Below are 26,081 nucleotides of genomic sequence, written 5' to 3' on the forward strand. Positions count from 1 at the left end.
CTGGTTTGCTCTCTGTTTGTGTCCTTCAGATTCCTTTTTCCTGCCAATCCACCGGTGCACCTGTATCTGATCATTCCACAAACTCAAGCTACTGCACTATTTATAGTTTATAGACAGCCAGAAAGATTTTTTTATGTAAATATATAATGAGTGTCAACACCCACACGTTTGCGTGTTGTGATCCGAGGCCTCGCAGTGCTTTGTTTTGGTGAAGCAGCCCAGTAAGGCACGTCTATGCTAATGACCCAATGCTTTGCAAATGTATCTGTTTTGCCAAAATCAACAGTTGGGTAAATTCTACAAAAGCAGATGACACAGGAAAACTAAAAAATTGTAAAATGAGCTGGTAGACTGAGGAGCACAAAACTTGGGGTTGAGGACAAAATCATTTGCATGATGAAGAAAAACCTCCTTCATGAGTACATGGCAATTCAAGAATGTTCTCCAGGATGGAGGTAGTCATATTTCCTTGTCACCGATCTAGAAAATTTTTACCGACCTGTGGATTCAGCACAAACTGCTGATAAAAACAGAAAGGCCACGTGGAGTTAGCGAAAACACACAAAAAAGAAACCTGAAACCAATCTCTGTAGATTGATGAAACAAAAATAAACCTCTATCCAACATGATGGAAAGAGTCAAGTGACCCACCGTGTGTTGTGGCTTGTGCAGTGGAAGTGGCCCACTGGCAGTTATTGATGATGTCACTGCTGATCGAAGCAACAAGGTGAATGCAGAGGTCCACAGGAGCATTCTGTGCTCGGAGTCAGTCGAATGCATCACAAACTCATTGGTGGGCATTCCATCATTCAGCAAGACAAACATACGGCCGAAGGAGCCAAAAAGCTTTTCAAGGTGAGGAAGAGGGGGGAGTATTTCTGACTGGCTGAGTCAGTCACCAGGTAAAGAACAGACTAAAGGCAGTGAGTTTCACGACAAGTAAGACCTGAAAGAGGCTGCACGTGGGTCCAAGACAGCAGACTATTAAAAATATGTTTCCACTTATTTCTGAACCCCCATCTTATAGGCACTGTATGCTAAAAGGGCTATATATCCTAAACAATTCTCTCTATATTGATGTAAACCTACTCAAATTAGACCTGAGACTTTGCACTTTATAATCATGAACTCATTTCTAATTGATTGTGGTAAAGAAAAAAGCCTGATGAACAAATGATGATTAACTGTACAAATAATCATCCGGCCATAACTGTATGTCAGTGATGATGTGTGAGCTGAATCTAAACAGCTATGGGTTACTTAGCGACATAGTAGTTTTTCAATATTAGTGGCAGAGCCATTTAAATGCTGGTTAGAAATTGCCTGTAACATGCATGTAAAATGGCCTCTGTCAGAGCTATGTCTCTGTCTGATTTACTAACCGAATGGGATGTAAGCGCCTCACACGGGTAACCAGCTCCCTCTACCAATTAAATGACAGCTAATTAAAGCCGTTGCAGCTGCTTGTGTGATTTGATAAGTATCGACCAAGACGGCAAATCCATAACCAACCAAATGCGACATACTCTACACCTTGAAGTGTGTTGTGTTTACATGTAAGGAGCAATCACATGCAATTACACATAATGTATACTGTTGTGTAGATTCTTTTGGGCCACATCTTTGTGGAGAGGTCTTAAACAGCCTAATTTACAAGTGAACCAGGTCACATGTGGTCACGGGTAGCACTGCTCTTTAGGTAACATTTCAGTTACCTGCCATACTGCAAGTTGAAATATTTCTCTAGCTCTGGTATTGGTGGTGAAATAGACTTGATGGTCTAGAACCAGTGCGCTCAGTAAACTTGGCGCAGGACCAGGAACAACACTTACAACCCCCCCAGTTCTAAAAAGATTGTTCACACCTGTCCCCCCCAAAAAATTTAAACTGAGTGAGTAAATGCACCAGTGTTTGAAAAACCACCCTAAATACACCTGGTGTCTTTCTGCCGAAACGAATGTTTTATACATTTGTTCAGGCAATCTATATTTGTGACCTTTGGAGAACAGTGGCTGTAAAATGGATATTGCATAGTTAAACATACAACATAGCTTAGTGTATAAATGGTACCAGTATAGCCCACACCGGGAATAAAACTGCAAACCAGCACTGCACTAGTGCGGATTAAATCATGCATCTCCTCTCAATGTATACTAAATATACATGCTGTATATGTTGATTTAAATAGCATGTATTCGCCAAATGACTGCTCGCCTTCTAAATGCAGCGTATGACTATAGAAAGACTATGAAACATAGGGCACTAGGGTTGTACCTGCCTTTTTTATATTCATAATATTGAAATGCCTGGTAGAAATGATGCTGTATTTTACTTTCCACTTTACTTTTCCACTTTGATTATTCACAGCTGTAAATAAAAGTGAACCAGATGATGGAAACCACAACCTTTTTTTTACCTACAGTAATTGTGTCAGGGGAAGCCAAAGTGAGTTGATGGGCAAGGATGAGTATGTGGACCATGTGGAAGGGGCTGTTTCAAAAAGAGGGAAGAGAAAATGATGGATGGCACGAGGAGAAGAGGAAGAGAGATAGAGGGAGAGACAGTCTGCTGGTTTCAGCACAGTGGATGTACCAGCCTTCCTATCAAACCTGAGCGGTATGAAAGACTGCAAAACACATTAATGTCTATTGAAAATATCTTCGCTGCCTGATGGAATCCCATATGGAGATGGAGATATGAACAGTTTCACTTCAATATCAGCTTCTGATCTAATTTGACAAATGGATAGCTATTATACAATTTCCTATGATGGGTGCGCTAGGCAGCGGAGTGCGGGCGGCTGCCACTTTGAATTTAGAAATAAAACATCCACTTCTAACCCGCACCAGATCCGTCCGTACCAGATCCTCTACATCTGCCTGGATTTGTATGTAGTCTTTAGGCCGATATTCTGATTGAATTCACAGGAATGCTGTGCTGTGCTAAAAAAAAATACCCCACATTAACTACAACTTCCATACGTCTTCATCAAGCCGTGCCGCAGAGGCAAAATGAAAGTTAGGGTTTGACATGCGGTTCTGACCTTTTTATATACTTGACATAATTAGCATTGTGCAAACACATAACTCATACAGTGTGTGACTCTCATTAATCATTTTCACCGCCATAGTCACCACCACCACCACCACTATACCAACAGGGCACACACACACCCACGGCCTTTTTGCACTAGACACATACGTTACTCTCTGCAAATTGTAATTATTAACTAAGACTCTGGAGTAGTGTCAGGATCTCACGGTGGTTTATTTTCTTTTTCTCTCTTTAGATGTGAATCTACCTGCAGTTATTAAATCTTCTGCTCTCAGATACTAAATTAGACCCCTCTCAGGGAAATGTGACATCACAGGAGATGTGAGTCTTACCTGCTCACTTGGTAAGTGATTTCATGATCACCTCATGCCAATGACCTTATTTCCTAAAAGAAAATACAAAATTTTTTAGTGGCAACGTTTTTAAAAAATATATTTAACCAAGTAATAGCTTTAAATGGGTGTTATTTTTGCAAGTTAGGAGACTAAGTGTCTTAGTGTGTTGCTTGTTTTAAAAACATTACATTAAAGCGTCACTGTGAACAGCGGCCACACAAGTGCCAATTACAAGATAATGGTACACTCAATTATTTACATTCCCCAAGACTCTCTTGAGTGAATCTGCTTTGAAATGGCTTTAATCTCTACACACAATCAACAATGGATCACATAACTGCTCGAGTGCAAGAGGTGTTGTTCATGGTGACAATTCACACAGAATCGGGCAACATTTGAATGATCTAAGTACATGGTCTTAAGCAAATGGTGCATTACAGGCATGTGCACATCCACTTTTGGAGGTTAAATGGTGGTTAAAAAAAGGTATATTTATTTATTAAACATGGGCGTGATTTGGGCTTAACATGCAATAAATCAATTATAGTGTCATCTCCAATTTCCTTTTAGAAGCCAGGTGCATTTGCACCTTGTTGGATTTTCTATTATAACAGCAGATTTGCCAGGTACGGTTTTCAATCCCCGTCCAAGCAGACCATCTCATGGACATAATTTCACTCACCTATGTAGGTGGGCATTGACAATGTCCCCTTAAAATAACAGTGAAGAAGTGAATGTACCAGATACCTCGTTTCCTCACGAGTATAGAATCACAAAATGAAAAGGCTCTACTCGTCTCCAGCTGAGCCGCCACATTTTCTTTCGCAGAACATCTTGTTCTGTTCATTTTTGCACTTCCATGTCATATTCTGATGTCAGTGTAGTTCATAGGCTATTATTGTAGCCCTGTCATAAAGCCTCATTATTGAAGACAACCTTCAAAAATTCTTGTCAGAATTAAATATGATTCTAATTTGACAATGTTTGCTTTTCTGTTAATCAGATACGTCTTTCCTGTCATCACAAAGTCCACGAACAGTTTTTTCTTGTGCAGCTTTAACAATCAATTGTGATTACTATTTAAAACATATAATATTAAAACATATAATGTACAAAAAATTGTCATGAAGTAGTGGTAAAATAATGATGAGCTTGCTGGCTTGAGCTCCGATAATGCAGGTGATTTGAAAGCTTTGTGTCTCATGTGGCAAAAGCCCACAGTTTTAAAGCTAGATTTAGAAAACTCTGAAAGAGCTCCGGCTGCAGATCAGGAGCTGCCACGAGCTTGTAGGCCGTCAAAAAAGTTTCTAATACAGCTCGGGCCAGACCTAGTCATGCTTTAAATCTCATCAGTAATTCTAAAATGACATTTAACCAATGAAAAACTACATTTGAGTTATTTTTTCTGTCTGTACTAGTACATTCATGGTTGCTGGATAAGAGAAAATGCTGCAGAGCAGTTTAAAGATTGAACGATACGAGCGTGAAGATTACCAAAATGGTCGAAAATGGCCGTACAGCTCTTTGATAATGTCAAATTATTCTTCTTTCTAATCAGACCGGTCCACACTCGCACTGATAAATGTCTTGTGCTCATCATCAGCAAGTTTTGGGATTAGACGAGAGAAGGCCATGGGTCCAGATGATGGATTTACACAGTTCATAACCATTCTGTAGAGCTTCTCTCTTACAGCGAGCACTACATTTTTGCAGCGTGCCTCCTTGCCAAAAGCTCTGACTAATGCAGGAGTTGTCAGAAAGCTTATCACTGCTTTAATGGAAGGAGGTGAGCCAACACTAAATCTTGATCACGGTGGCAGGAGAATAAAATCTCAATTTCTGCCCTTCCTCTTCTGTTGATCCTGAAGTTTCACAGTGTAGAGAAATAATGTTTTTCTGCCTCCATCCTTCGGTCACTCATAACTTCACACCTTATCTATGGAGATGAAATGGGCCGTTTATTTGCGTAGCACTCACGGTCCTTTAATTTTTAATTTGGATTTTCGATCCAGCTTTCTCGTCTCATCTGTACAGAGGAAATTGCCGGTGCTAATGAGCGGCAGAGGAGAATTATTCCATTGGCGTCTCAGCCAAATAAATAGGGTTAAATTCCTCAGATGAATTAATAGTGTCTGCTAAGTGTCTTTTTCTGGCTAAATGATATGTGGCCTCTGGAAAGTGATCGAGTGGAACTACAGAATGAAGTCAATGATAAGTTTAACTTGTCACGTGATCATATTACGTACAACTACATACTACTTCATGTTAGTTAAATGACACTTCAACAAAATGCCTTAAAAATGATTACATCCTATTGCGTTTCATCAGAATAATCCGGTGAAAACCTTTATTTAATCATTTGAGTCAATGATGTTTTGATGATGCAACTTCTGTATGTGATATATGAAGTGATAGCTATACATATGGTTCAGTCTCACAGGCCTCAGCAGCCTTTAATAGAGATGACAGGTGAATTTTGTAACAGTTTTCGGACAGTAATGACAAACACAGTCATTTGACTGATCACCGTTGTTTTTGGAGAGCAATGACAAATGGCCTGGTTTGTCTGTTTCGGTTGTCGCAAAAAAACTTTTCGCCTTTCCATCTGGCTCATTAAGGAAGATACCGATTTATTGGTAGAGGAAATTGGTGTGGTGTCTCTAGCCCCTCTTACCCTCCATTCAGACACCGCATGGAAATGAAATGAATGGTCCTTGTTCCCCTCCACTGCTCGCACATTGAAGAGATGACAGTTGGCAGCCCGCGAGGCATGACGCAACGTAACTCATTTTTCACCTCAAACCGGGCTAATCAGTAAATTAGCTTTCAATATAGATGTTAGCAATCCCACGGGGTGTTGTGATGATCGGCTTGATGGCATTTTCAACAGACCCTTGCAGAAAGAGCTGCTCTGCGGCTCTTACATGAGCGGTGCTGGACTCCCTCTGATGCACACTGATAATAAGCCCCTTTTTTGTAAAGCTATACTCTCCCCTGTGGTACTGGCTACAGAAGATCTGCACATTGAGCCAATAGAAAATATGGCCACTAGATGCAGTACTTGATGTGATGATGTGTGTTTTAACCTTGCATCTGCTTCTACAAATCAGACATTAAAACACTGCAGCAAATTTCTCAGACGCTTTAAGTAACCTCAAATATTTTTGTAGTTTGGTAGTTTTAACCCCCCCTCTAAAAACTCATCTTAATCTACCCCTGGGTGCGTCCTCCTTCTTTGCCAAGGTTTTAAATATTTATCAGAGGTATTGGTTAATTAAAACATTAAATTAAAAGGGGCTTCACATATCCTGCACTCTAATCCATTTCAACGAACATCTGCCAGCCCTGTACATAAGAACATCTGATTCAAACTAGCTGAAAAAGTTAGGCACTTTAAAATCTCCTCCACCCTCCAAAAAAAAGGGAATCTCGGTGAATTCATAATAATAAACATGAGCTTGTGCTTTAAAGAAAATCAACTAAATGAACCTTGCAGAGGCTTCAATTTATCTTTTTGTACATATCGACTTTGTTATTTTACAGAGAAATCCTCATATGATGCCCACAAATACAATGTGGGTAACATGCCCACAATTCAACAGTAAATATAGCTTCTTTTTTTTCTCTCGGTTCAGCTGATTATCTAATATAGAGCCGAGTGAATGTAAGATTTACCAGCCTGACCTTTCTCTACAAAATGCATGAAAAGAAGCAATTATACATTGGAACACTACATGAAAGAGAGCCATCACCACATTGCAAGACTCCCTTCTTTCTCCATAATGCATGAGATAATCCTATCAAAAGTGAAATGCACCAACATTTCTGAGGTCAAGCCCTCGGACTGGCAACAAGTTAAACTCTTCCCCTGTTGGATTCACAAGAGACAGGAGACAAGTTGGAACAAGTTCCAGCAGAATTTTCATTATTTCAAAACAAATTCCAACAGTGTTGAACCACTGCCGTTTCTATGGAATGGACCGTCGAATTTTTTTCAAAAGTTCTTGAGATCTTAAAACGCTTCAGGTTTCATTATTTTGACCAGCCAAACACAACAAGTAGGACTCACAAAAAACCTCCAGAATCACAATTCCTTTTTCAGTATTGCGTCAACAGCGTAATACTGAAACGATGAAATACCAACTAAACGTGCGATACTTGAGTGCTGTGTGTTTGTTCAAATAATTTATGAGGCTGTGGGATGTGCTGCCTGAGCCGACGATAAGAGAAGCGAGGTTTAACAAACGGGAGGAAGATAGGAAGACAGAAAAAAATGATAATCTAACCTTTGATTTACAACTGGAATGGAGAGCAGAATGAATGTGAGGCCGTGAAGCTGAGACCTCCCATCTGCTGTGCTGCAGGACAGAGGCAGAACGGCCATCTGCGCCTGAGTCTGTTTTAACATTTACATTTAGTGCGGAAAAATAGGCGTTGTAGATAGGAGGCTCAAGATTATCCAATCTTCTGTCACTACGTCTTAATATACATCGCACAGTAGGCTGCATCTCAACTGTGCGTGGGAAGATCTGCCAGCTGGAAAGAAAGAGGTAATTTCATTTTCCATTTTCACTGCTCAACTTGTTCTAATAACTTTTTGTGACATTTTTTCACAATAATTGTAGCGCAGGCTCTTTCAGGATCTCCATGACCGTTATCCCTGCCCCATCTATTTCAAATGATGGCATTGTTAGCAAATCTAGACCTTTTGCCAGAACTATTGCTATTTCAGATTTGAAATAATAATTTCCCGGGATCCAAATGTCAGGACTAGGCGTTAAACATCCAATCACATCTTTTCGGACTCCTATACTGGACTTTGGGTATTTGATTAAAACGTCTCATATTTGAATTACAAAAATTTCCACAAACTTCAAGGATAGAAGAAATAAAAGATAAATTACACATGATAAATATAACTTTTGAACAACATTTAATTGTGTCGCTTCAAATTATGTTCTAGAATTTTATTATATATGTTAATACATCTAAAAATAAAAACATCAAATGATTAGCATTTGTTTTTAAGTACTTTATATAAAGGAACTGTATAAACCCTAAGGGAATAACTTTAGATGGCCACATACAGTAGATAGCTACATGTCTAATGAGTCACTTGGCAGCTACAATGATCAATATGGATGGGCACATATTATTTCAAGTAGAAAGAGGTTAGACAAACAATGACTTCAAAGTGGAGACAAAGAGAAACAGTCAGAAAGACGGGGATTCAAAGAGAGGCCGTGAGGCTTCGGTGCCACACATCAGCTCGTCCTGTGTGGATGATTCACACTATGAGACGCAATTACCAGCGTGACATTTCCTTTTAATTGGGTTACCAATGACTCCTTTCTGAGGCAAAGGTCATTTTCTGGCACAAGTCAACGTCTTCTCCCACCTATATTTCAATGGGGTTGGGGGACTGATGAATTATGGGTTTGGTGAATGGTATAAAAACTCACACTGGTGCTGAGAGCGATATGTACGTGTGAATTTACATGCTCTTCGGTAAGCGGGGAACTGCAAAGGCCACGAGGCAAATTATGTATCAATCCCTTTGGAGGAAGCTTGTCATGCATGGGTGTAAAGGTAGATAATCTCCAGTTAACGAACAGCATCAGACGACTGCATTGTTATTGTAATTGTGCATTTATCGTATTTAAGCTCATAAAATTATGTTGAAGTTTATGGGCACATATAAAGCAAATGAAAACCTAATTTTAAGAAATAGTTTGACATTTTGGGACATTGGCTTCTTCACTCTCTTGTTGAGCAGATTAACACCATGCTCGTGTCTGTATAGGAAATATAAAGCTGGAGCCAGCTGACACTTAGCTTAGCATACAGTATATACCAGAAACAGGAGAAACAGTGCGCCCCCCTCTAACACAACAAAGTGTCTTACAATTTTATTTAATTTGGACAATGATAATGTGTTAATATTTTTTCTTTATTCAGTCTTTGTGCTAAGCTAAACTAACCAAGAGCTGGCTCAAGCTTCATAATGAGCAGACAGCCAAGAGTTGTATGATCTTCTCATTTATCATCGAACAAAACAGTAAATAAGTGTATTGCTTGCCCTGCTCAACTATTCCTTTTAATAAATTCAAACTGCATTTTCACTTCAACAATGTTGTGTCTATAGCTGTTTTCGCATATGAACTCTGGAAAATATCCAGTAAATGTGTTCATTTTCCATAGTTTACCTTTTCACATATGACAAAGGCAGCAGGAGATTGTCCGAGTCAGACGAGTGTTTTGTTTGCAAATCCGTACAGGAGTATCCCAAAGCCGAGTATTCCTCGTCAGAAAAGTGAACTATGGTCCTTGAGCAATGAACTAACAAACTTCAAAGCCATGTGGAGAGCTATTTCTCTTAAAGCGACAGTAACATGCTTACCTATTTAAAGAGAAACTTAAATATTGCTGCCTTGAACAAACATTGTTCCTTAACCAACATAAAGTACTAAACATGATATACACTGCACCTATTTAAACCAAACATGTGGAGGTGTAACTTGGCTGCCACACATCATCAGCACGGCCCCCTTCGCTCGCTGCGAATCTTTCTGAAATTTTCAGGCTGTGTTCTCACACAGGCCGGCTTGGGCATTTTTTTTTTTTGGCAGCAAAAGTTCCGGAAAATGTCAGTTGCAACATTTGCGGACATTATTTTTCACATACAGCCCCCTCCGAAAAACTTTCAGGAAAATGCGCCGACTTCTGTTCACGTCTGAAAGCAGCTTTAATGTCAACCCGCTCACTACTGGAGAGTTGCAAGAGTGAGTTGACGACAGTCAGTGGAATTTTGTCGCTTGTTCACTTTTTTTGCAATTAACTAATCAGGTCAGATACTGAGGGAGCTGGCCCCAAGGTGTTTCCTAGCAACCATGCCGCCGCGGTCGGCCCGCAGTGTCGGTCTGTGTGCTTCTGTGCAGAAGGGAGAGTTACTGCCGCAGTAAAACTGTCTCTCGGCCGTAAGTGATTTGTGGCTTCTCTTTCTTTGCTATGCCAGTGTAGTGGAAGGCACGTGCCGTCTTTTGTTTGAGCAAGCACACTATTATTACACCGAGGAGATTGGCAGGTGGTGCAGGATCTTTCTTAGTGTAATCACGCTTTATCAAAAGCATCTTCTCACTACGGAATATAGAGTTTGACGCATTCAAACCAGGTCTGCACAACATACTGTATTTATTATTGTCTTTGCCAAATGAACATGTGCGGTTGGGGCATTGTAAGGATACACGGTATCTCAATAGACCTGAAAGCTGGTTCACAGAATTTCCAGGCGGCAAACAAAACAACAGATGTGCATATTCAGATTCAGATGAGTGCCAAATCAGGACCCTAGCTGTGTTTTTAATAAATAAGTTTTAAGCTCAGCTGTTGCAACCTGGAATCTAATGTGGAATCATCTGCAGAGTCTACATGGGTCACATGAGCAGGTGGTCAGGTTATTTTTGGGATAAATTGCAATAATTATAGTATAATAACATTATTTTATTTTGTTTATTTTATCTAGTTGGATAGTCGTTTTAATATTTTCGATTATATAGACGTATAACTGTATGTCTTTTACCTACCCTATTGGTGTTATTGCCACTCTAACGCCGCAATTCCCCTTGGGATGAAAAAAGTTATCCATCTATAATAATAATAATAATAATTTTCCGCCTATCAATTAATACTCTAACCGGCAGACGATAATCTGACTACATTTTAAATTACGATGCACACAGGCATTTTAGTTAATATTTTAAACTGGATTTCATATCATTACAGCGTTATGTGATGACTTAATCACACACCGGATGTTTTCACCTTGTCCTGGATCATTCACTCTATTTCTGAACAAGTGTTGTAGCAATATTCTAAATGTGTCCTCCTTGTAAACCAAGCCATCCAGCCACTGTGTAAAATTGTGTAATACGATGCATCCGGCGTTTAGACTGCCTGCGTGCGTGCATCATAATGAACGCTTATCAACCTTAGATTAATGGGCAATTGCGGTTGTATTTTATTGCACATCAACAATATGGCAGAAGTGGACGACTGAGGGGGGGGCAGCTTCGAGCCATAGCTACAACGCAGACAAGGGGAGGGAGATTTTCCACGCGTGACATTTCTCATCACTGATAGGTTATGGGAGAAATCAAATGATGCAAAAATACGCAAGCATAGATTTTCCTTGACATGCTTGTTCTTGTGGTGGGATGGGAGATAGACTGGGAAATTATTCTCCTCTTATGTTTACTTACCTCTTTTGTTTTTTACCTCTGGCATCTTTGTAAGAGAATACAGTAACAATGTTATTCTTAGAGTGAGCTGTGAACAACACAGAAACACTGTCAACTGCATTAGACGCAGACGACTTCATTAGCCAGTGTAAACTGTTCATTAGCTTAGGAAGTTGAAAAGCGATACTGACTTGGAACAAAGCTTTGCTTTGATCAAATTTCAGTCATCCCGAGGGGAGGCTGGCTCTTTGTCTCTATGATATCTTGACAACAAACCCCACAAGTCACAAGTCGGTCCTCTGTACTTTGCCTGTGTGTGTGTGTGTGTGTGTGTGTGTGTGTATTAATGTGAAGGCACACATTTGTGTCTGAAAGCGGATGTGTCTTCAGGGGTATGTGTGTGTGTGTGTGTGTGTGTGTGTCTCTGTCTGTTAGAGAGTGTGTTTCTTAGGAGAGCTGGGAGAGCAGGAGTGTGTGCTGTCTGTTTGTGTGTGTGTGTGTGTGTGTGTGTGTGTGTCTCTGTCTGTTAGAGAGTGTGTTTCTTAGGAGAGCTGGGAGAGTAGGAGTGTGTGCTGTCTGTTTGTGTGTGTGTGTGTGTGTGTGTGTGTGTGTGCATGCGAACTGACAAATGTGAAGTTGCTTTGGATCTCCCCTCGGCACTGGCTCCCACCAGCAACTCTCTGTCTCTGTTGTGTTTGTAGATTACAGGGGCTGTTGATTTTGGGAATGTTGCTTTTTCCGACTTCAAAGTCTGACTGATCTCACTCGCAGTGAGGGACTGAGCCACTTAAAAAACTTTCATTACAACTTCCCCCTGTCTTACTTTTACCTCTGTCCACGCGCGTGATGTGTATTTTCCTACAGCTACTGTCTCTTTCCAGGATAGCAGTATAGGGCTTGCCATCCAGCTGCAGCTACGATGCCATTAGCTACACTCGGCAAGGGAGGTTTAAGACACAACAGCGAGATGGACAGCTCAATCAGATCCATTACAGCTTTGGAGCGAATGCTGATGCGAGGCAGTGAGGGGGCGGAGGCATTTGCGAGTTGCCACTGGAAAGTAGGCACTTAAAAAAAAAGGAAACTACGGAAATCAAATACAAAAACTTCAGAGCTATTTAAAGCCCAAGGGAGCTGAGTGCTGGAGTGCATTACAGAGTATACATTAATAAGTAAGAGTGCTTAGCCGTAAAATGACATTAATCATGCACCGACTGTGTTGTCGAAGCGTTTAAAGTGTTGTTGAGTAAATGCTTGAGAGTCCTGGAAAGTGAATTACAGCTCGTGTCAATCAAAGACTGCGTTCCCTGTTATAGATATCTTTGTTCAGCTGTACCTTTTTCTGTTAAACTGGAGAATAGTCTTTTAGAGTTCAGTCATTTGCTATTTCCCTCTTTGTTTTTTTGTGTTCACTTCCAAATCAGATTATTTTGTACATTACATTACATTACTTTGAAAGCGCTGCTTGTACTTGATATTATCTTGCCAGTGTTGAATGATAATGATGACTATGTGAGTGTTGTTTTGTAGCTCTGGTGTTAATTAAGTCATCTGAAACGACAGAGACATATTACAGATGTGGTATTTAGCACACATTCGCATTGTGAGAGAATTCATAGTCGTGATTCAGCGCCTTAACTGAGGGTGAACGTGTCAGGTTTTACATGAAGTGATTGAATTAACAAGTTCAACCTTGTGTTGTTGTGTAATCCCTCACTGCTACTCATTATTTTAGTAATCCTATTGGATTTCTAGATTAGGATCATGTTTCTCTGATCAGTCAGAAATTCAAAGTGGGATAACTCCGGCCGAATCGAGGATTTCGTTCTAAAAACGATTAACGGCTGAAACAACCATTATAATCTAAGAATATCGTTTATTAACCAATTGATTGTTGATACAGAGGAAACAATTATTGCCGGGGGGTAAAAAATATCCGAGAGTCAAGAGTCAAAGCGATTATGAAACTGAGCGCCTGTCTTGAGATTTGATTCATGTAACTGGTGCTCTCCGTACCAGCAGTGTCCATAGCAACAAAACCCTGCATGTGATGTACTTGAAATCTGACAGTTGATTGGTGTGAACATCCTGATTTCACAGTCTGGGTATGTCTGTCTATTATCGTTCTCTGGAGGATGATCAGCATTGAGATAATCAGATTTAGAGCGACAGTATCATGTCAATTTGTCGAGAGGGAGGTAGAAAGGAGGGAACAGAAGCAGCGCTGCAATATATGGATCTGTGTGTGCATTTATCTTGTACTACATGTGTACATCTCATATCCTCTACCCTCAGGACCAGCGTGGTTAAAAAAAAATCAAAGTAGCTTAAGGAATCAGTGGACAACATCCTACAGAACTTGTAAAACATGCTTCCCTACCATCTCCGGGTGTGTAATTAATCATGTGGAAAATTAAAGTAAAAGGAGAGGGTTTGACCTTGTCCTCAGAGAGCTAACCCATGTCCGCAGCACAGGACTATTTTTACATTATTTTCAATTATGGTCTGAAACAGACAGGGACCCTTGAGGAAGGTAGCCTCATTTTTTGCCAAGTCCCTGTCATTGAGTCACATTACCACATTCTTTATATAGCCGAGCTGTGGAAACACGGCTAGCTGCTGCACATAATGTCCCTCAATTCCATGCCCCTTTATATCAGAAACTTGATTTGACGTGTTGGAGATCACCAGTTTCCCCAGCATGCTCTCTTTGCTACAGAACGACTTCTTCTTAACATGGTGGACAAAGGAGGTGTTAAAGTGATGAATTAGTAGAAGAAAAAAATATTTTTCTTCGTTGCATTGCAGCTCATTTCATCCTCAGCAGCAGGGAGACTCGTGTTGACAGTGCACAGCGCATTATTTCATAAAACTAACTTGCCTGCATGAAAATTTGATGGGAAATATTGTTAAAGAAGTGCCACTTGAGTAATAACATAAAATACAGTCCGGTGCCCATGTGGTATAATGACTAGAGACATTGTCTTGTTATGCACCAAATACTTTGTTTTGTGTGACAGCATCTTAATTAATACACACTCTGGGGGAGCCGGAGTGGACCTGGTGCCCGTGGTGATTGGCAGATGGATTAATATCGTCAGGCCCTGGAGATTCGTGACACATTCCACTTGCCACTGTTGGTTGTTTCAAGGACAATTTCCCCACCTCGACTCCGCCCCTCCCTCTCTAGTCCACCGCTGTCGCACTGAGAGAGAGAGAGAAGCAGTGAGGGTCGGACTCGGTACAATTCAAATCAAAGTCTTAGAAGACAAGAGCGGGAGCCCACGGGAGATGGGAGTTCTCTGTGCAAAACTCACTGACTAACTCTCCTTTCTGTGAATATTGCTTCTAAGTAAAGAGTCAGTAATGACCCTCACCAGCTCATCTGCTAACTGCCTTCCCCAAGAGCCTTTATCAATATTACTGAAGATTTTGTGTTTGCTAAAACTTTCCATCAAACAGTGATTGGCCAATTATGGCTTAGAAACAGTAACTAGGCACTGCCGGCCTCTCAAGCTTTGTCTTAAGTGTTGTGCATGTGGCTGTAGTAGGAGACATATTTGGTGTATGAATTTAGATACATATTTTTCTCCATAATATATCATTAAATATATTTAAAGAAAGGGTTGAATAGTATGGAGGGTTTATCTGCTCTAAAATAAGCAACATTAGCTTCTGGGTAGCTAGCTACCTGCAGTAATAACTCTGTGTTTGTGTTAGCTTAATTGGCTGGGTTTAAAGGTCACCATCTGCAGTAGTAACTTCATGTTAGTTGTTATCCTATAATTAGCTTGATTTAAACGTGGAAAAAAAGCTCCGTTCATGACTCACAGACCCAGCGTATGGCACTAACATACAGCAGTTTGGCAGAACTTACTCTAAAATTGAATTTTCGAAGTTTACACAACCAAACCATAAACCTCATTAGTAATAATAATAAATAATAATACATAGGTTTTATATAGCACTTTTCAAAACAATCAAAGACGTTAAGAAGTCAAAAACTGTTTCCTTCAACTCTCCATCAACTGTATTCTTCTGTCATGGGACATGATAACATGCACATAGCAATTGAAGCCCTTTTTTTTACAAGATTCTCAATTTAAAAGGAGTCAGCTGGAACCCTTGAAATGTCCGTCGGAGATATTATTTTCAAACAATGCGTGGAGCTGATGTTACCTTAAGCTAGCTGGCAACAAGGGACAATATCTGCCAGCAACAGTTCTAATGTCAGCCGGCAAAATTAAATGAGGAGGCTTGTTTTCCCTACTGCTGTCTGAAATCGTGGTCCCGCTCTTCCAAAAATGACTTTGACAAAAAGACTATTGGGTGGTAAATCTACTGCCATTATTACTGTTAACTCCATTTTGTTGCTTTGGCAAAACATTAAACATTACCTGCAGCCTGAGCAACAGTAACCAAATAGGGCAACGCATAGCCACTGAGTTACTAGAATTGGAGATCAAACATTTTCTTAAGTATTAGGGATGCAATGTAAATACTGTGTGTGACAAAATGGCTTCCAAGGTTGTATATTGTTACATGTCAATTTTTCTTATGCAGCAGTTTTGAGAAAAAGTGGCGACTCCATCGCTGATAAGTGTGTCTTTTGTCATTCTTGGGACATCCTTCATGTTTTTCATTGGTTCCTCTTGTGTTTTTAAGGTCATCGTATAAATCAAATCAAAGACACGTCTGAAAGCCAGAGGTTTTTTTTCTATGCACAGCTTTAACTCTACCAGGGGCTATCTTTCACTTCCCAGACTCCACATTTTATTTCTTTTTTTCCCCCTCCCTTCACCTCTCTCCTCTCCCATATGGGTTCTCCTTCGTTTGTACTCTGCTTCAACTCTGCCTTGGGCTCAACTTTGGAATGAATCTGTCTCTGCGAGATGATTGGCGGTAGGGTTGCAGCCAGGGACAGCTGGTCTCTCAGAAACTGTCCTGGTGTTTGGAATGCATTAACGGCCACTGCACTCAAGGTGCCTTGATGTAGCTGAGGAAGTCATGCTGACTTTGACACTCCATCTCCTTTCAAAATCTTGTTTGACAATTGGGATGTAGATTTATTTCTTTCAGCATTACCTGAAAAAAATTTTTTTTTTCTCCACCTCTGCAGTGCATTAGGATCATATTAACACATGCCTCTTTCACTCACAGTCAGTGGCATTTCTCCTTTGCAGATCGCCGGCTTATGCTTTCATGGACAGCAAAGTTACTAAACATCCCCCACTGTCATTCTTTTATTCATTGGCGACTGATAGAATATGTCCCAGAGTTTTAATACCGCATTTGCTATCATCACTTAATTGCAGACTACATGTTTAACACTCCACTGGGCCATGGACCAGTCGAAATTGCTTAATTTAAAATGACTTCTAGTACTTTGAGTAAGGGAAGAGCCACATTCTCATACAAAGGTGCATTGTCAGAATTCAAAATGACAAGCAAGTGTAAGGGGAGGATATCATTAGCAAAGACTTATTAATGAGTAACATGAAGTGTAACAGTTACCGCTCCCAGTAATGAACCAGCACTTGCGCTGTCTTACCAGAAGTTTGATTTTAGGTTGAACTTTGTGCGTTCAGTAAACCTGTTTGCTTTGTACAGGGGCTGGAAATGTAGCCTCTACCACAAGAGTACAAAACCAGTGCCAACAACTACTTTCAATTAATGAGAGCTAAAGCCTGCTCAAATAGATCTCACTAGAATATAAGATAAAATGCCTATCCATAACAGCATAATGAAACTACTTACATATAAAATTCAAAACAATTCACTGATGCCACCTAGAGATGGGTGACAAATTAAAGGAATAACCAACATAAAGTGTCTTGAACTGGGCTCAGACTACAGGAATTTCAGGCTGACACAAGCATGATTTGACGCAACGCAACTCCTGTGGTTTGAGCCCAGCTTTAGTGAGGTGTTGGGCCAGCACCTGCTGCCAGAACAGCCTCAATGTGCCAACGAGTCTCTGCACCTCTTTTGATTCTGCACCGATCTCTTGCTGAACACCACATGTGCACTCGGTCCACTTGTTGAGAACATTGTGACCGTATGACTCATCTGAATACGTCACTTTTTCCCTGCACATCTCTGTGGGACACGACCTATGGTTTGGTGCCCCACTAAACTCTTAAATATGCATTCATTTTATTGTAATGATAACTATACATTCATTTCTATAATATCCCTCTCTATGTAACTGTCCACAGACTGATCTTGCTTTGACATTCTCTGTCAGATGAGATAGAGTTGCTCTTGTGTTTTTCCTTGCATATCGCATTCATGCACGAGCATCATAGGCATCAAAGGTGCGCTGTCCACCACAATTTCATAACCTATTTCTTGATGTCTTTCTCATACATATAGATACACATGCCACTTTCTCACTGCTTCTGTTGATACAGCAGCCGGTTGAGCAACCATTATGACGAAGCTCCTGCTTTTCTGTGCCCAAATTTCTATTTTCCTTTAGCCATCTTGATAAAAAAATCAGAATCAACTGGGCCTGCTCACCATTTTTATACGTGCCACAGAGCATGATTGGATTTTCATTGCTTCATTTAACCATGCAGCGGTGCACCTGTATGGAAGCATTTGTATTAGCTCTGTATCTCCATTTATTCAGGTTTTTCCTTTAATTTGTCCCCCATCTGTGGCTTAATCAGTAGCTATTAATATCTTTTAAGGCTACTATCATCCAACCAGTATGGATATAAATTTACCTTTAAAAAACGCACACCGTTGTACAGACTGGAACTTACACATTGTGAATAGAGTGGAACAAATAATTTGTAAACTATTTGAGAATTTGCGAGAAAATGTATGTTACATGGTTAAATACTCAAGTTAAATCTCATTTCCTCGTGCAAACTGTGAGGATAATCGGCTGGTTACAGACATAGACATCCACAGTTCATGCATGTTTCATGAGAGCACATTCACTCAGACTGTTAAGGGACAGGAGTAACGGTACAGTCTGCCCAAAACGTTACTCAATTTTGCCGCTAGGAGCTTCTTTGCAAAAAAAAGGCACAAGTGGCATCTTTGAAGTCAGCAAATCTGGCGGGAAAGTCACGAAGTCGCAACATTTTCCCAGTACAGTAACTCTGCAATTTCTAATTTATGTTTTGTCCTCTTCGTTTGCCCGCTATTTTCGGCCTCTCTTCGGCCTGCATCCAATAATCTGCAGGGTATTTTTCAGAGTTTGAAGCAGTTTCAATCCGTTTGTTTGTTAATTTAGTAGGATTATGTAAAAAACTGTAAACCCATGTCCAGCAAACTTGCTGGAGGGATGGGGCCTGGGCCTGGAAAGAACCCGTTGAAGTTTTGGTGCGGATGCAGATTAAGAGGTGGATCCAGAATTTTTTTAATATATATATATATATATATATATATATATATATATGTATATTATGACAAATAAATAATTTAGGATTCTTTGATATTTCAACTTAAAGAACTAGACAATCATGTGTAGGACTTACCGGCCATGGCGGAGGTTTGCGCCCTTTTTAGGGCCACTCTACTTTCAATGAGTAATACGATTGATTACATTTTCCAAGTAACTTACCCTTCATTGGATACCAAATGAGTAATATCATCAAGGAGAGATCTAGTTCGTTGTGTTAGATCGCCGGTCAGCTGGCATTTAAGTGTGACTCTGTGAAATACATCTGCTTGATCTTCCCTTGTAAGCTTGTTTTGGAAAGGGCCGTCGTGTTTTTGTTTTTTTTCATGTTAGGCTTTCCCAGTTTGAATTTCATTTCACAACTGTGGCCAGAGTTTTCTGTCTGTGTGTTGTGAAGATGACATTGCTGAATGCAGCGCAGCCAAGGACAGCCCTCCTATTGCCTTTTGTAGCCATGTGTTGTCCAGCTATTGAAGTTGCCTTTGCTGCTTGGCAGGTGAGATTGTGTGTGTGGCCAAGTCCCACTGTGAATGACCTCCACATCCTTGACCTGGCCAAAGCTGCCATCTCTGTAATGGCTATAATATCTCAGCCCCACTGTTCATGCTCTCCAACTGTGCCACACTCGCTCTCCCTTCCGTCTCTTCTCCCACACTCTCTTCCTCAAATTACAGCATAATTGGTGTTATTTAATGTTTGCCCTCCTCAAAGAACATGGCCGTCTTTCGCAGTAATCTATAAATTCTGTAAAGTATGTGGTTTGAAAGGTAGACTCACTTAAAATAAATGTGATGATAACTAATGGACAAAATAACCAGTGATCTTTTTTTCCCTCTCTGAAATAACCGTGGAGAATGCTGCGGTGATAATGGAGTTATTGTGCTGAGAGATACAGTAGTGGCAGCCCGGCCAAATGGTGAAACGTACACAACCGCCCGCGGCCGTCTCATCAAGCCAAATAATACATTTACAAAACATTTTGTTCTCTACAGTACATTAGGCAATTCACTTTTCCTACCCGCTATGTGAACTTCCCAAAACAACATCAGTCACAGCGACCAACTGGAGCAGGAGCACGCTTCTGTAAAGTAAATAACTGACATTAATGCAAATGAAGTTAAGTGACCACTGAAAGAAACCGAGCCATAACAGTGGGCTGTAGTCTGATATGTTAGTGCAATTCCTCTTTCCCCATGGGAAAATAATGTGTTTGCATACACAACGACCATGCAAAAGGTTCTTCCTTGCTGTGAGGTTGAAATTTAAAGGAGACATATTATGCTAATATTCAGGTTCATAATTTCATTTTGGGTTATTACTTGAAAAGTTGTTCATGCTGTAATGTTCAGTAAACACTTAGTTTCGTTATACTATACATTCCTGCAGCTCCTCTCTCCAGCCTCTGTCTGAAACACTTGGTTTTAGCTCCTGTCTCTTTAAGGCCCCTCCTCCCAATAAAGCCCAGACTGATCTGATTGGTCAGCTGGCCCACTCTGTTGTGATTGGTCAACCTAAAAAACAAACTAGAGGAAAGGGAAAAACTGAAAAAAGCATAATATGTCACTGAGGTCAGGCATCTCATATTTGATCACTCCATATCTCATGTCACTCAATCTGTTTTGTCACTTTGCAGGTTTTTCTCTACTGAATGCGTGTAAATATAATATATAACTGACCCATCCATGTTTTTTTATTTGGTTTTAATAAGAAACCCTGACTTTCTTGCAAACCATGTTATATGTTTCACATTATAATGACATACTGTAGAACTTGGATGCATAAGAAATGGACCAAAGGTGTGCTGATACATTTCCAGGAACAGATGTTTGCAGCAGCCTTCCCTTGACTTTCTATCACACAAGAGAATTTGAATGTGAAAGCTAGACTGGCCCACCTCCCCAGAAAAAGAGGAAGAAAAAAAAAAAGGTTCTTCAGCTCCGATTTGTGGTTGACCTCCTGAAACAACATGTCCGATTCCCTGTTTTTGTCTGGGTTTTCGACGGATTTGGCTACACTTGTGTTGACGTGGCCAGATGGTATTAGTTTGCTGCCTTGTGGTGTTACAGAAACAACTCATGCATTGTAAGAGGCCTGCACAGTGTACTGTACATGAGATCATGTTGTAACTGGAGATTTGCGGTGCGAAGAGGTCAACATGTTTACAAATGATTCAAAAGGGAAATGTATTTCGTAGTGGCTGATTAAACTGTCATGCCATTTGAATGTTATTCAAAAATCGGTATATTACTGGGAATTCATAAAATGAAGAGCCAGTTGGCTGTCGCACATGACAGTAGCTGGGGACAGCGAGGGGTGTGGGATGGGGGTACAGGATTATAACTGTAATTATGATGCTGAGATTTTGCGGGGACAAATTTGATGATATTACACAACATTTACAATACAATAATATAACAATTATGGTAGATTCAGATTCAGAAACCAGTGTTTTTTTTGTCAACCTGGCAAACCACTTACGGACAAATTATCCCCACCAAGCCATTTATACAGTTACTTATGGACATAAAAGGTGCCAGTACCTATCTTCACAGTATAACTACTGAGAATTGCGTATGTCATGAAATAATATAAACACATCGTGCTGTACTAAAGCTGCGTCCCAATTCAGGTTTTTAGTGTAAACTGCAATGTGCCTCGTAGGAAATGTTAGGTTGCCATCCATTTGATAGCAGTAGCAAATTAATTGATCCTGAACATGGATCCTTTTGCTCAGATATTTTGTTGATTTTCAGCCATTGTTCTACCAGTCTTGTATAAGCAAAAGTAAATACCAGCATAACTTGGCAACTGTTCTCATTTAATGCTCATTGAAGTGTTTAAGTGTAAACATACATCTGGACTGTACAACTAAAGTATTCATAAAAAATATAAAGGCGTGTGGAGGTCTCACCACCGTGCCTGTTCATCAACCGCCACCTCTGACCGGTCAACATTTGCAAGTGCATCGGGCCCCAGAAATACTCCAGAGTGCACAAATTGCTCCCTCTTCCTAAAAGGGTCTAAATGATATGCTTTTAAGAATTATAATTATTCTCAAAGGCACACAGATGAAGAAAGGCGGAGTGCCTGTGTGTCCCGAGCCGTGCCGTGATTTGCATAATAGAATTTCAAACGATCAGGCGAGTATTGAGGAAAATGGGAGTCATTGAGAGTGTGTAAATGGTCCACAGTCAGCAAACCTTGGTAATATCATAATACAGTGTGTGGATGTGGTTGACTGGAGGGTTAATGTGTCACGCTACATAAGTGAACACACTAGAGGGGGGGGCAAAAGGTCTTGTAGGTACTCCCATGAATCTGTCTGTTTTCCAAAGATGTTCTTTTGTTACTGCTACTGCTAGGAAGTGTTGGCGTTCGATTTATACCAAGGTTTAATTCTCTATACACACAAATTTACGCTCATTCATTTGTTGGTTGGTTTTTTATACACCTCTGCTATCTGGATATTTTGAAAAACATCACAACCAGTAATTTCAGCAGTAATGCCCCAAGAATGTATTCATATTAAAAACTAATGTACATTGTCATAGGTTACAGGAGTTCTGCAACCATCAACAATCCAGCCCATGATAAGCTCACAACTGTTGAAGTGGAGAAGAGCAACAGAGGCCGATGATAAAATGCATTTTCCGGGAAGTGTCTAATATTTCACACGTTCCACCGTGTGAGACATACAGGAAAAAAAAAATGTCTGACGTTGTCAACTGTTTCGTGCTATAAATCTCGGAGCTGCCATCTCTGCTTCAGCTTCCTCCAACAGGTCCTTTGAGAATCCTCCGTTCAATCTAAATGCTCAAACCTGCCAGACCTACACATTTGAATGCGAGTGTGGGTGGACAACAGTAAAAGTAATGTGTGTGTGATGTCATTTTATATTGTGCAGATCTTTTCTTTTTGAAGTTGCACAGCAGCAAACGATGGTGACCAATATGAAAGCTAATCAATGCCAATGAATCATGCATTCAAGGCTATTACAATTTTTTTTTTTTTGCCAACATCTGCTATGAAGACTGAAGGTTACATTTGCCTCAAGGGTAACCATAATTGCTGTGAGCATATGTTGTTTATGAGCTGTGCTGCAGCTTTACAAAGACAAGCTTTGCCTGGAAAATGAAAGACTGTCCAGGATTATGTAATGGTTAACTGGTAAGACTAATTGCCTATTTGTATTCATGAGGCCCATTGCCGTTTAACAGACTACAGGAAATGAAAAACCGTTAAACTGCATGCTTTTGGCAAAATTCTGATTCCAATTGTCTTACCTGTGGTTTGAATTCTCTGTTCCCTAATGGGGGGCATGCGATTCATTTGTTCTGGATTGTGAGGTGGGCAGCAGCTGTTTTGAGTGCCGAGATTGCATTTAGTCTCCGTTGAGGCAGAAATCAAATCCTATCAGAGGGCTCTCAGGCAGCCTCTGACTTCCGACTAGTGACAGATAACTAAAAACAGTCTGTCCCCAGGGACGCCTACCATCATTCTAATGTATGCCAATTTGACTTGTTCCTCTTCCAAGGGCAGAATACCACCTGCTGAGGGATCTGATTTAATGTGCATGTTTATGGACATCTCGGCCCCGGAACCCGGTTTTGAGCGATAGCTCACTGCTCCGCGGCGAGAAACCTGCCCTACCCACTGCCACACCTCTCTGCTCATTTATCATGATGACAGGGAGAGGGGAGAATATCTCCATATCCCCCACATCCCCTCTGCTCACATGGATGGGGATACATGTCTGCAGAGCACTGACAGGTGGGGAGAATTAAAGACACTGTTGGTTGGTCGAATGCTGAGGTGGAAAAAAAAACATCAGCCGGGGAAAAGAAGAAGGGACACCTTTGATAAGTACTTTGAAGGTACAAAATGCCAGACAAGTCCAACAGAAAAGACAAATCTCTTAAGCTGCTTTCAGACATGCACTGAAGTCCGGACATTTCCTGAAGTTTTCCGGAGGGGCTGTATGTGAAAACAGCGCGAGTGAGAATACAGCAGTAAAATCTCCGGAAGAGAGAGAAGACTGCGAGCAAGTGGGCCCTCGACCCAGGCGCCACCCCCTTTCTTGAATGTTTCCTGTTGTCCTAGCAATCTCCAGCTGCGTTTTAAGTTTAAAACAGTTTAAACTTCCCCTTATAGCATGAAAGCTCAGCTGGACCACCTTCACCTCTGAGGTAATAGGAAAAGCCCAGAAGTGTCTCTTCTACCTGAGGCTACAAAAGAGAACCAGTCTACCCCCAAAAACTGCTTGTGAACTTCTGCTGCAGTGCTATTGAGATCGGGCTATTGTACTGCATGACAGTGCTGACAGTACACTTCAATCAGTCTGACAGAAAAGCTCTCCAGCGGATAGTGAACACAGCACAGGATATCACCGGGACCCATCTACTGGATTTGGGACTGGCGCAGCCTGCGGCAGGCTCACACTATCATTAAAGTTCCATCCAACCCGAGCCACCACCTGTTCAACCCCTCACTGTCTGCAACGATATATGGAAACGTTGCAGCTCATACTTCCAGGATGAAAAACAGTTTCTGTCCCAGGGCTGTGGTACTATTAAACAATGCTGCTTTTACCCCTAGCCCCTCATCCCCCAGTGTGCAATAACTGGAGCAAGTCCAGTGCTTTTATACTTTTTTTTTTTAAAGCACTACGCGTTTGTGTGCAATAACTGGAGCACAAGACCAGTACTTTATGTACCTTGTACTTTATGCAACGTACCGCTACGGCTCAGGAGGTGGAGTGGGTCCTCCGGTCCACGTGCCGAAGTGTCCTTGGGCAAGACACTCAACCCTAAATGGCCACTGACAGCTGTCCCGGCAGTGTATGAATGATGAGAGAAAGAGAAAGAATGTGACTTGTGCTGTTAATAGCTCTGGGCGGTCTATAAGATTAGACAAGTGCGATATAAATATCGCAGTCCATTTGCCATTTACTTAATGTAACACTTTTTTTGTAACACAATTTTGCTTTTTTTATTATAGAATATTACCCATCATTAAATGTGATGGGCGCAAGTTTGGATGTGCAATTTTGTTCACTTGAACAAAAAAGCACTGTCGCTCTATCTACAAACATCATTCTTATTGTCCATACACATAGAGAGAGAGCATTCAACATTATGTATTTCATTGAAATACCAGTAGAAATAAATACAATTCCTCCTTCATGAAAATAACCTTAATTCAACTACATAATACACACCAGAGCACTTCATTATAAATGCATGTGAGCTTCCCCTGTACTCCACACTGTAAGATCAATGCCAAAGGAGGTTATAAAATGGTAATCACATCTCATTCCATTTTCATGACTAAGTTAATTTAAGAGCACATGGTGCAGCAGGTCTCGTGCTGACTGATGCTGGACCCTGCGGGATTCCCTTTTTCATATAGAATAAATTTCCTTTTATAGTCATTGCACAGAGTACAACTCAATGAAGTAGCAACCCTGTCACAGTGCAGTCGCACAAATCAGACAACACTTTAAAAGAGAATAAGAACTTAAACAATTTAACCACACAAAAATAAATTAAAATTATCACTACGTACGCTCACGATGATTCGCAACTGGACACGATGCGGACGAGTGAGTTTTTTAAACCGCTCTCCAAGACTCATTTGTTGCACAAGTTTTGCAAATTTGCCCCACGTGTATCAATTATTGAATCTTTGAATTTATACCGGCTGACAGTAACTGACAGTTAATCAATATCACTCTTCATGATAGCCAGTATTACGTTATGAGCCAAGATATGAAATATAATAGTGTACAAATCACATAAATATTATCATTCTAAATCTAACAGCCTTAGTCTTGTTTTAAATATTTACAGAACCTGTTCCGACATATTGAATAATAAGGACTGTGTCCTGTGTTTAATTCCACTTTTCTTAGCCACCGTGGTTCTGTTGAAAATCTCCATGAGATCTCGGTCAAGGACACATAATGATGCCACATCATGCCTATAGGAGAGGCAGCGTTCTCTATGCTGTAGAGTTTCAGTGGTGGATTGGAAATGTGAC

At 40.6% G+C, this 26,081-nt stretch overlaps 1 protein-coding gene across 5 annotated transcripts in view; it reads right to left on the bottom strand.

Annotated features, from left to right (window-relative positions):
* Positions 1-26,081, bottom strand: part of cald1a (caldesmon 1a) — a 202,571-nt gene that overhangs the window by 77,108 nt on the left and 99,382 nt on the right. Inside the window, exon 1 of one of the 5 annotated variants that reach the window (XM_035615329.2) lies at positions 9,596-9,722. The exons of the other annotated variants lie outside the window; for them this stretch is intronic. The gene's annotated coding sequence lies outside the window, so the exon portion shown is untranslated. Of the gene's footprint in view, positions 1-9,595; positions 9,723-26,081 lie in introns of those variants that run through there. 5 annotated transcript variants of the gene reach the window in all.

Source organism: Scophthalmus maximus, chromosome 12, assembly GCF_022379125.1.
Source record: "Scophthalmus maximus strain ysfricsl-2021 chromosome 12, ASM2237912v1, whole genome shotgun sequence".
NCBI lineage: Eukaryota > Metazoa > Chordata > Actinopteri > Pleuronectiformes > Scophthalmidae > Scophthalmus > Scophthalmus maximus.